The sequence below is a fragment of the Artemia sp. Qi Xiang Cuo genome, chromosome 10 (assembly GCF_049724085.1).
Source record: "Artemia sp. Qi Xiang Cuo chromosome 10, ASM4972408v1, whole genome shotgun sequence".
Lineage (NCBI taxonomy): Eukaryota > Metazoa > Arthropoda > Branchiopoda > Anostraca > Artemiidae > Artemia > Artemia sp. Qi Xiang Cuo.
The window spans coordinates 31,875,443-31,887,941 of NC_142803.1; the positions used below are offsets into that span (position 1 = coordinate 31,875,443).

General features: G+C 38.2%; 1 protein-coding gene across 2 annotated transcripts in view; it reads left to right on the forward strand.

Moving 5' to 3' along the window:
- LOC148947671 (3-oxoacyl-[acyl-carrier-protein] synthase, mitochondrial) overlaps positions 1-12,499 on the forward strand; it is a 102,778-nt gene that overhangs the window by 35,281 nt on the left and 54,998 nt on the right. The gene's annotated exons all lie outside the window — the stretch shown is intronic.

Sequence of the window (12,499 nt, forward strand, 5' to 3'; positions counted from 1 at the left end):
TGAAAAAATCATTTTAAATGTAATCTTTGTTTTGATGTTGGTAAGGGAAATGGATGAAGTTGTTGATATAAGGGCAATTCGCATGGTGGGAGGCACTTGTGCCGAATCCTAACCCATTATGGGGTACCACCTCCATGTTGAAGATGCGGTAATGAGGTGCGTTGCAGGTGGCACCGTTCCCCGTCTAATGATGCATGGCAATGGATTTATGGTTTTTGTTGGGCTAACCACCCGGTAAAGCTTCTTTTACCTGGTTACGATTAACAACAAAAAGCCTCGGACCAAACAGCCATTTCGATGACGACCTGTAGCACGTCCACCGACCATCCAAACGGACCTGTTTACGGTAGCCAACTGCAATATACGAGGTCTCAGATCTAAGTTTGACCAGTTCTTACATTTAGTGAACTCGGTCAAGCCATCTATCATGTGCATCACTGAGACCAATCTAAACCAAGAAATACAGAGCAGTGAGGTTGCCATACAGGAATACACGCTCCTCAGGCGGGATCGAGAGCGTACTGACGGCGCTAAATACGGAGGAGGAAGTGTCGCTGCTTATATACAGAGCCATATACCTTATTCATGACTGAACATACCAGATTCAGCAGGCGAAGAAGCTCTGTGGGTTAGGGTGACCCTCCCAAATAAATCCGTGATTGTCGGTACCGTGTATAACCCTCCAACTTACCAGATTACCAGCTACCTTGAAACCTCTCTTGAATATATTCGGGGCAAGTACGCTATGTCTGCCATTATCCTTCTTGGAGACTTCAACGTCCATCATAGCGTGTGGATTCGCATCAAAAATACTGATAGGGACGGGTCAGACTTGTATGATCTATCTCTCTCTTACGGTCTGGGACAGCTTGTCAATTTCGACATTTATCACAGCCCAGATGGATTATCACGTCTTGACCCATCCTTACAGATCACCCTGACTCCTCTAAGGTAGACGCCCATGCTTTCCTCAGTGACTACGTTGCCGTCCTTTCACGTGGAAACCTAAATATTCCGCCTCCAGTAAAGCATGAACGAACAATCTGGCTATACAAAAGAGGTGATTGGGATGGTTTGAGAAACACTCTTTTTTCTCAGCTGTGGAGAGCTTTCCTCCTGGAAGGCCCAGAGAAAGCTGCAGATAAGTACCAGCAGGCCATAGTTGACTATCGAAAAACATATCCCTTCAAAGCGGATCCAGGTGTCCAGTAAGGACAAACCTTGGTTCAACGCCCAGTGTATGAAGACAATCCGAGCAAAGCAAAAGGCGCACAAGCGATGGCTACTTTCGAAGAGCGAAGAGGACAGAATTGCATTCATAAATGCGCACAAAGATGTAGTTCGAGAAGGATTTGGCAATCCCGGGTTCAGTATAAGGAGAAATTCGCCACCAAACTTCAACTTGCTTCGGCAAAGTGTTGGTGTAAAATTGTCAACGAGGCTTTACCGTCGTCCAAGGGGACCGCAATTCCTTCTCTCCAGAGTAACGGGACAGTGATACAAGATCCACAGGCAAAGGCTGAAGCTGTTGCTAAGGCTTTTGCCGAATTCTCGAATCTAGACGATGACGGTAGAGAAGTGCCAAAATTCTCCGACCGAACCGACACTGTCCTGGAACGCGTGAATTTTTTGGCTCCCAAGATCCTTCGCATTCTGCAACATCTGGATGTGACCAAAGCCACGGGTCCTGACAACATACCAAATTTTGTACTCAAGTGCTGCAGTGCCAAACTAGCTGGACCCTGGTCATTGCTTTTCCAGCTGTGCTTTTTCTCCGGAACCTTCCCACGAACATGTAAGTCTGCCCATGATATACCTACTCTAAAGCCAGAAGGCGATCCAATGAGCGTGGGCTCCTACAAGCCTATTAGCCTTTTCTCCTGTGTTGGCAAAGTTTACGAGAGCGTCTCCAATAAAACACTTCTTCAGCACCTGGAATCAAATGACCTTCTAGGCGATCGCCAATATGGATTCCGCCGGAAACGCTCAACATTAGACTGCCTAGTGGCCCTGTATCAGGAGTGGATAGAACTACTGGCAATGGGATACGACATCAGGCTACTATGCTTCGACATTGCGAAAGTTTTTGACAGAGTATGGCACCGTGGCCTGCTAAAGAAACTCTATGTGTATGGTGTTCGTGGATGTCTGTTAAAAGTGATTGAGAGCTTTCTTTCCGATCGTTTACTGCGGGTTGTTCTTGACGGGTTTATTTCCCGTGAATATCCAGTGAAAGCAGGGGTACCCCAGGGCAGTGTCTTGGGACCTACGCTCTTCCTTATGTACATAAATGACATGGGAGACAACCTTGCAAACCCTCAGCATCACTTTGCCGACGATACCACGACATACTCAGCCGTCCCTAAACACGAAGACCCAACACAAGCCTCCCTTTCCCTACAGATGGATCTTTTGAAAATTGAAAAGTGGTCTGATGCATGGATGATCAACTTCAAGGCATTGAAAACAAAGGAGCTTCTAATTACCCGATCAAAGGTGCCACGTGAACACCCCAGTTTCATCTTCAAAAATGAAGCTATAAAGAAAGTCGACGGGCTTCGTCTACTAGGGATTCCTTTCTCCACCGATCTCTCTTGGAACAATCACCTTGATCGGGTGAGAACCTCCTGTGCAAGAAAGCTGGGAGTTACTCTTCGCTGCAAAAACCTTCTTCCATCAAGCTCGATCATCCCACTCTACAAGTCTTGCATCAGACCCATAGCTGAATATGAATGCCCGCTATTTGCTGGTACTCCGAAAACGCTGTTGGCACCACTTCAGAAGATCCAGAATAGGGCAAATAGTGCGGGCTGCGCCTCTACACAAGAATTGCTCCAGCCTCTAAATGAAAGGTTTGATGTAGCGTCGATGGCTGTTTTCTACAAGTACGTGAATTCGCCTCCCTCAGACGACCTCTCTCGAATTGTGCCCCCTTTTTTCCAGCCGACAAGGCAGACACGAAGGCACACAGCTCGGTCCAATTATCTAAAGGAGGATACGCCGAAAACCGAGTACTTGAGGAACAGCTTCATCCAGCGTTGCACTTCTATCTGGAACGATCTTCCTGGGGATATTATCCCTGCAAATCCTTCTGTTGACACCTTCAAAAGAAGGTTCAATAGACATTTAAAACCTCGAGGCCATTGAAAGAGGTAAATGAATAGCGGCATATCAGATACTTTGAAGTACCTGGCGCCGTGAATATTGGAATAAAAAAAAAATAATAAAAAGAAATTAGCGAAGGACTATTTGTTGTACAATTTTTTGAAGATGATGAAGGTTTGAGTAAGACAGTGGTGAATGCAGAGAGACTTGAGGAAGGATATGGTGTCGTGATGCTGGGGGAAGTTGTGTCAAAGACCATGGAGTGGCGGGTAAAGGCATAGAACCCCTCCCCGTCCTTGGCACCTCCACCAAGCCCGCAAGAGAACTCTGACTTTCTGCAATAAATGGTCTAATTGTATGGATTAGCTGGGTGGACTGACAGGTGGGGGGGGGGCATTGAATGACTACATTGACTAATATTTATTGTTTTCTTTGATATTAAAGTTCTTTGAATCAGTTAGAATCAGAATCATTTTAATGAAAACAGCTGTCATAGACTCATTAAAAAAATGCACTAAGAGGTGCTGTATTTTACATGAAAACTTTTTACATGAAAACACTTCTCTACATTTTATTAAAAGCACTTGTAAAAAAAGGAACAAAGGAGTTACTAAGTCTGTTTGTGCGGCACGAGACGGGCATAAGTTTGCTTTTGCTTCTGGTATTTGCGCGGACAGGCATTTTAGGTGGTAATATTGTCCTATGTACAGAACTAGACAATAAAAACTGGCCAAAACGAATCATCAGCTGAAAACGGTGATCGCGAAGGCTTGGTATTTCAAGTGACTTTAGAGCGGAGCTGTAATCTACATATTTGTCACAAAGAATGATCTTTACTGCCTTTTTCTGGATCCCATCTAAATCATCACTTAAGTCATCGATGTCGTGAATTTGTAGGCCCCAAATAGGATACGCATATTCAAGAATTGATCGAATAAAAGTGGGGTACGCTATTCTCAGCTGATACACTGAAAAACATAGGCGGCGTATCGCCACCAGTGTCCACATAGCATAATTTCCCTCCTTAACCAACTCTTGTACATGAATAGAAAACGAACAGTCCACACTAAAGGTGACGCCCAAGATAGTCGCACACGAAGCAGAAGGGAACGAAGTCGCGGGGTAGGTAAAATCGCGTTTAAATGGGTTGAACCTCAACACCTTTGATTTATTCTCATTAATTTGAAGATTGTTCGCAGTACACTGTGATTTAAACTGATCGAAAAAATTTGGGTCAAACTGGGCTACAGCTTGCGAATCCTTTACGTGGTATTTAAGAAGCACAGACAAATCATCGACGAATTTAAAACGATCGTCAAAGTCAGAAAGCACATAGTTGATAACAGCCAGGAAAAGAAGAGCTGCTAATTTGGTACCTTGTGGGGCGCCACTGTAGCGATAGAAATTTTATTTATTATTTTTAGCGATAGAAAAATTAGTATCTTAATCAAATGTATTCTTACTAGTCAAAAATAAAACCTGGCTTTCTCAATAAATCAGATATGAATGGCATAGGTTTATTTCCCTATTATTACTTCTTATATTTGAACCGGACACTGTAATTTCTCCAATATACATATTAATCGAATTGTATTTTAATGCTGATTTTGAATATCTTTAAATTATTTCGTTTAACTTAATCCATCAAAAGTTATGATGAATTAAGAATTATTGAACTAGAAATTCTGACGTCTCAAAACTTTGTTTCCACGGCACGATTAGATCTGACTTCGGAGACACAAATACTTATAGGCTAATAGGGGTTAGAAACGTTTTTCCAAGCTGTAGCGATGACAACTTTTGGTATATGTAGGGATGAAAAAATGTGGTCTCTTTTTTCTCGAGCTATCTGGAGATCCGATTCACTGGGAGCGTTTACCTTAGAGACATACGAACTAATTACCTACTATTAGACTAGATGCAGACATATAAAATGAAATAAACACAGATAAAAAGTCAATAGATTTATTGAACTTACATACTTAGGTGCACAGCAATGGGTCACTTCAAATGACAATAACGGTGACAACGATGGAAGAATAAGAATTTTGTCTGAATGATCTTGACTCTGATCTACTAATAATCTTAAAAAGCACTTCTACCCCACTATCAAACATAGCTTTTCAGTCCTGCGCCGTGAGAACTGGCTTGCCATTAGTCCGAATGGACCACGGATGTGAACCCGTCGTCCAATTATCTTTCTTAACTATTTTTGATGATTTAGACGTTCACACGGTTTCTATCGTTTAAACTTCCTTAGAAATATTGTACGTAGCATATTTTTATTACTCACTCTCTTAGCGAAATCTAAAGCTTGGATAGCGCCGTTCTTAGTCTGGGGGTGACTGCACTTTTTTTCTTTGCTGATTGAGGACTTTTCATTTTTGAAACTAGATTTAACTTAATTAGAGGAAGCAGGAATTATCTTTAAAAAGAAAGAACATTGGTATTTTAAATACATCGCATTTTACTCAAGGTACATATTACCCTTCCCAACAATTAATGACGTCCCGTCATTAGCAATTGCTTGCCTTTGGGCTTTTAAAATGTTCGCCATTTATTAACTATTTCTTTTACATAATTATTTTATATTTATGTTATGGCTTAACCAGGGGTCCTAAATATTTTCTCTATTACTTTTCTTATTTTATTCTACATCCCTATCTAAAATTCATCTACCGGACTAAGATTATTCATGGTTCTAGGCTAGCTATTATACTAAAGATTTTTTTTCGATTTTTACAAGGCTTTTTTTTTGCTGTCTATATGATATACTACATTCTATCTACATTACATTAAACGGATAAAATGATAACACTACACCTAATTCTACTTGAACATCTAGCGGTGCATACATGAATGATTTATAACTAACAATATTGTGTTTACCATATTCACTGGTAACATTAAAACACTTTCACTATTGAAATTTTTGAGTTATCCAAGGTATTAGGAAGTAACATATGTAAATTCACATCTATTTTATTACCTTCGAGTCCTTAGTGTACTCAATCCTCCTGTTGTAAATTATTGTCCTTCACTCCTTTCGTCTTGGCAAAATTCTTTAAAGCACTTACGTTATGGTTTCTTCATGGGACAGTTTAAGCACGATTGTGTTCACATGATGAGCTTATTCTAATTGTCAACTGGGAAATGACGCTTCCAACTGCAGGTATTGGCATACGCTATCAGGGTTCACTCTCACCTGCTTTTACTTTGATAGTTCATAGGGTGCCTTATCATTAAGGGTTCGAACAATGGGCGTGCTTTTTTTCTTCTCAGCATATCATTTTTTTTAGGATATTTTGAGGCACATAGAGAATGTATTCTCGCGTAAAATTGTTCATTTGTGCCTTTTATGAAATTGTTTGCTCATGGCTTGCGTCGATTACCCTTTGTGGTGATTTCTAGGCTAATCACGGGGTAATTGAAGTTTGAATTTGGATCGGGTTGACATCCAACTATAGTGACTCTTTTAAGATATTGTCTTTAATTTCAACTTCAAACATCTTCAAATATCATTTGACTTCAAATATCGTTAAATATCGTTTATCTTGTACTGATCGATGGGGTTCTCAGAATTAAACTTCAAATTGTCTTTAACTTTAACTTCAAATATCTTCAAATGTCTTCAAATATCATTTAACTTCAAAAATCGTTAAATATCATTTAATTTCGATCTTCACTATGCTGTCAAATGATTCTGGGGTCCAAAAATGGGTATCAAAGGCGATATTTATGTATTTATATCTTGTACTGACCGATGGGGTTCTCAGCATTTATGTGATTATATAGTTGGATAAAGCACTGGATACTGAGATTCAAATTTAAGGTTACCTGACACGTAATATAGTTTGTGGTTGAAGGTTGAATGATCAAAGGTGACTGTTGTTTTCGTGGACGAAGCTGGGATGAAAATTGCCTTGAGTATATGATGAATACTGTTTGTTGGTTGAGGTATGAAGAAAGTAAATGCTATTGGGTGCTATCTGTACTGGATAACTCGCTGTGATTTTCAATAACTAATGTGTATAATTACTTCCTGTCATAAAAATAACGGAGAAAAATCAAACGTTATGTGAGTTAAATAAACATAGCACAAATTAGTCACGAATTGATTGGGTTTTAATAAAACAACATAGTTCCCATTGGAAATTTCGATACATAGAAGTTTTTTCTAAGTTTTTATAGCCTAACGACGTCATAAAATATTAATTCTTCGACTTTAAGTGTGGTGTCTTATTATACTTTCTAATATACACTACTACATACACTTTATTTTAACTTCTTTTAACACTTAGTTAATTTTACATTACATTTAAAATAATCATTTAAACCGAGTTTATGCTACATGGTTAATTTTTTTTTAGGTCTAATTTTAAAACATGTTTCCTGCCTGCATTGCTCACCCACGTCCGTGCTGTTTAAGAAACGCATGTGCAGCGTCATAACCACACGGTTTTACGTAAACGATACTACAATGAGGGAAAAAGCCATAGCGAGGACGAGTGGAGACCTCTATACCCACTCGTTTTCTAATGTCTTCCCTATTTCTTGGCTTAGACGTTCTCATGGGGCTCCGGGTTTAACTTCTGCATTTCAGCTGTTTCTCTGTGTTCTTCTCTTGGTTTTCGTCTTCTTAATCTTAGGATTTTTCCGTAATTACAAGTCAACATTGGTGCCTCATATTCGTCTTTCGAATAAAGTAATTAGATGCAGGATTTCCAAGCCTGCCCATGTATATTCAAGTAGATGCTTGGCAAAGAATATAAGCGTAAAGAAGAACTGACATCAATATCTTTTTAGAAGGCTATTGTTCGAGCAAACCCTTCAGCACTAAATAAATAAATATGATATTAAAGTCTTATTAGAATCCCTTAAGCGAAAAACACCTTCACATTATTAGGGAATTCCTTGTGGGTTTTACTTAGTTGCCATTGGACATACACAGGGTTTCAATCCATGTATCTTAAATGATCAAATGGCTTTAAAATTTTACATATTATTATTGAGATATAATTCCACATCCGCCGTGAAATTCTACATATAAACGTACCAATAGCCAACTATAGATAAAGTTCGGATCGGTTTTTTGTATCCCTCTGTTTAAAAGTATTTTTGCCCCTAATATTGACTGATGGCCCATACATTAGGACTGCCTCTATACATTCTCCAGCTTATAATGTGTAACCCTAATGAGTCATACTTAGTTACCATTTGATGTATACAGGGTTTTCTTACGCAAACTTCAACCGATCAAATGATTTCAAAATTTAAGCATCACTTTTGAGCTTTACAACAAGTACCTGAATACTCCATTTGTACTAGATTTATCTCAATTTATTATAATTAAGCTGTTTTTAATCAAATTCAATTCAGTTTGAAAAAAAATTAAATATAGCTCAATTTAATCAAACTCAATTGCTCTAAAACATGAACACGGTGTCTGTGTAATGTACTGATGTTTTACCCTTGTTTCCTCCCCAGGCTTCCCACAAAACATGGTCCAACACCAATTGTCGTCCTCAGTAGACCACTAGCTTCCTACCTTTGGTTATTTTCTGTGATTGTCGACGTTTTGACATCACTCGTATTAGTATTATTTTTTTTTTCATTAACATTTACTTGGTTAACTTTACTTGCACACTGTTAAATTTATTATGGTGGATCACAAGTTGATTTTTATAAGGGATTTGAAATTTTTCTTTACATTAATTAGGGATATTTCAAACTGTCAGGTTGTTTAACCGTTCTGCCTGACTGTGTCATTATTTTCTCCTCTGTTTCTTGCGGTTTCTTCTTTTTCGGTTTTTCTAGCGAAATAAGGTCAAACTTTTTGTATTGTTTTTTCAAAAATTCTTGCCCTTTTAATTTCGTTTGTTTCCCGTGTGCGGCTGCTGAGGTCGGCCTTGATTTCCCTATTTCTTTAGCTACTATATGGTCTGATTCGCCGTCAGACTCTTCGTAACTAGTTTCCGACGAATCCGGATTAGAACTTTTAGAGGTGGCACTTTTTGACGTATCACCTGCCCTTCCTTCGTAAATTTCTACTCCTCTTGAAGTAGAAGGTTTATTCCCTACGTCCTCGTCTTGAGTTTTCAACTCGGGAGATTTGAAAGATTCTTGAGAGCTTTGGGAGGAATCAAAAGTTTTTGCCGGGTTCCTCCATTGTTTGAATTCGATGTCCTCAGGGGGATGGGGTATTGTTTGCACTAGGGTTTCGCTCAATGAAGTCCACTGTTTAGGTTTGGCCTTGGACACAGTTATATCAGGATATTGACCTTGCTGGTCATCCTTTGGAGTTTTATTCTCGGACAATGTAGTTTGACTTGTTTTTATGGGAAAATTTATTAAATCCATAGCTTCTCGCAGATTTGTTTTAGTTGAATCTTTGGGAGGAGTTTTCTTTACAGTAATACCGGGGGTTTCTACAGCTCTGTTTAATTCTTCCTGTAAAGCCTTTCTATCGGTGTTGCAGGGGAAACCATATCGTCTGGAAATCTTTTGGGGGGACATGGGGTCGAAATTCTATCGGGGAAAATTAGGTTTTTGGAGATATTGTATAATCTAATTCTCTTGCACTCGCCAATGAATAACTTTTTGGAGTTTTTGGCGTTTTTATTCTTACTGGTGTTAGGGTTTTTTTCTCTGGAGTAACTAGATTTTTCATAGCTAAAAATTCTTCAAAATTTTGCTCATCACTGTCATTCTCGAAATAGTCTTGCTTGAAATTAAAAGGTTTTAGCTCTTCCAGTCTTGACCTAGGGGGCTCATTTTCCGAATCTGACGAACCAGTAGAAGAGGGATGTGATACCCATCTCTCTAGAAATTTGGCTCTTTTTATTCGGCTATGCGCCTTGTAAGTTCTTCCACTATCGGGGTTCTTCATTTTAAAAGTATATTCGTTATTGTAGTTTTTGACTAGTCTGTACGGTCCAGAATATTTGTTGAAATGTTTTTTTGCCTTTCGTTTTTACTTCGTTCCTTAGGTTGACACAGTCCTCTTCTTTGTAATCTATATTCCCATTGACTTTGGGTTGGTTTCTGAGCTCTTGGTTTATTTTACATTTTTTCAGCTCTTGCCTAACTATTTTATAAGTTTTCCTCATCCTATTTATGAATTCTTGTTTATAATCTTCTGAGTTGTTATAATACTGCCGAGATTCAATAATCTCATCACACGGGATTTTAAAATCACGACCAAAAAGTAAATAAAATGGATTGTCTTTGTTTGTTTCGCAATAAGCAGTGTTAATTACGTTAGTTAAATAAGGTAAGAATTTATCCCAGTAGCTCCTCTTGTCTTTTGTATAAATACTTAATAAGTTCGAAAATATTTTATGCCTGTTTTCTATTTTAACATTAGCTTGTGAGTGGTACGGAGCTGTCACCATTTTCTCTATATTAAGAAAACTCATCAAGTCTTTTGTTACTTTCGAAACAAAATTGCCCCCGTTGTCACTCCTAAATTTTATCAGGAATGACAAATTTTAAAAATAACATTTATAACGCCTTACATGTGGCATCTCCACCTTGATTTTTCAATGTTTTGGTATAAGTAAATCCAGGAAAATTATTATGATTAAAAGAATACCAGTATAGCTTATGCTAGAAACAGGTAAGGTTCCACTTGCTCCGACTAAGTCAAATGAGGTACGATCGAAGGGGTACTTCGCTATCGGGATAAGCTGAGGGAATTTTTCTTAGGTAAAATGTTTTGCATGTACTTATAAATTCTTTAAGTTTGGTCAATGCAGATGGCATTTGCAAATATTTTTTAAATTTATGGAATTTTTTTATTGCGCCTAAATGTCCACCTGTATCTGAATGAAAATATTCAAATGCAGGCACTATTAAGTTTTGTGGTAAACAGGTATTATCGAGGTTTGGTTTCTATTTGTCTCAGCAGTCACAATTCTACACAGTATTTCTTCATTCAAATCATAGTAAAAATTATCTATCTCTTTTCTAAGAATTTTGAATTTATCCGGTAACGCATCATCATTCACAAAATAGTCAATTAGTGCTACAAACATTTCGTCCTTTTTTTGCTTTCTTTTTATATTTTCCAAAGACAAGGGACAATAGTTGATTTTATTTTCTTTTACCGTGTGTTTGACTTTGTTTTTCTTACATCCATGTTTGCTCTTAGCATTTATAGTTTTAACTTCATTTTCCCATGTTTCTGATGGAATTTTTTCTGGGTATTTACTCAAAAAGTCACAAACTGCGTTTTGTTAACCTTTTAGATGTTCAAATTCATAATCTAGGTCTTGGATTTTCATAATTCATCTAGCTAGAATGTCCGTGGGGTTCTTAAATTTGCGCAGGTACTGCAAATTTTTATGGTCTGATCATAGTATACATTTTCTACCTATTAAATACCGTCTAAATTTGTCCAAGTGGTGGATAATAGATAATAATTCTAAGTTGTTGGCGGAATAACTACTTTCGTCTTTTGATAAAATTTTACTCGAATAGCATATAACTTTTTCTATTTGTTTTTGTTTAGGCGTTCCCTCTAGAGGATTAGGGTTTTCTACCGGGATTATTTGCGAAAAAATTGCGCCAATGCCTTTTGAACTAGCATCGGTTGTAACCACAAATCTTCCGTTTTCGAAATCAGGGAGTGATAATATTGGTTCAGAAGTGAGTGCCTTTTTTGAGACGGTCTAGGGACGTTTGAGCTTCCTGGGACCAGGTAATATTATGGGAGTTCCCTCTAGCGAATTCCGTAAGGGGTTTCGCAATTTGGGTGTAATTGCGTACGACTGTTCTGAATTAGCCAGTAAGACCTAAAATTCCCCTTAATTTTTTCATAGTTCTGGGGGGCTTGAGGTTTTCAACACATTTTATCAGGGTCTGGGGATATCTCTCCCTGGGTTACTACTATTCCTAAAAATTTAATCATAGGTTGAAATAAATTTACTTTTTCAGGCCGGAATTTTAAATTGCCTTGCCTGAACTTCTCAAACACCTTGGCTAGCGTTGCTAAGAGTTGTTCAGTGTTTTGCCCCACGCATACAATATCATCAACAAAATGAATTATATTTTTTAATCCTCTTAACAGGTGCAATAGGGGTCTACATAGCGCGCTTGAACTTGTTTTCAGTCCAAATGGTATTCTTAAGCAATCATAAGAACCATATTCAGATGTTGAAAATGAAGTTTTTTGGACATTTGTTTTGGCTATTTTCAGTTGGCGGTAGCCTTGGGTAAGGTCCAAAGAAGTAAAGATTTTATTTTTGCTTGAGATTGAGTCAAGAATTTTATCTATTCTTGGTAGAGGGAATTTATCGCTATCTACTTGTATGTTGAGGGCTCTATAATCTACTACGAGTCTAAGATCTCCATTCTTTTGTGGTACTACGATCACTGGTGCACTATACGGACT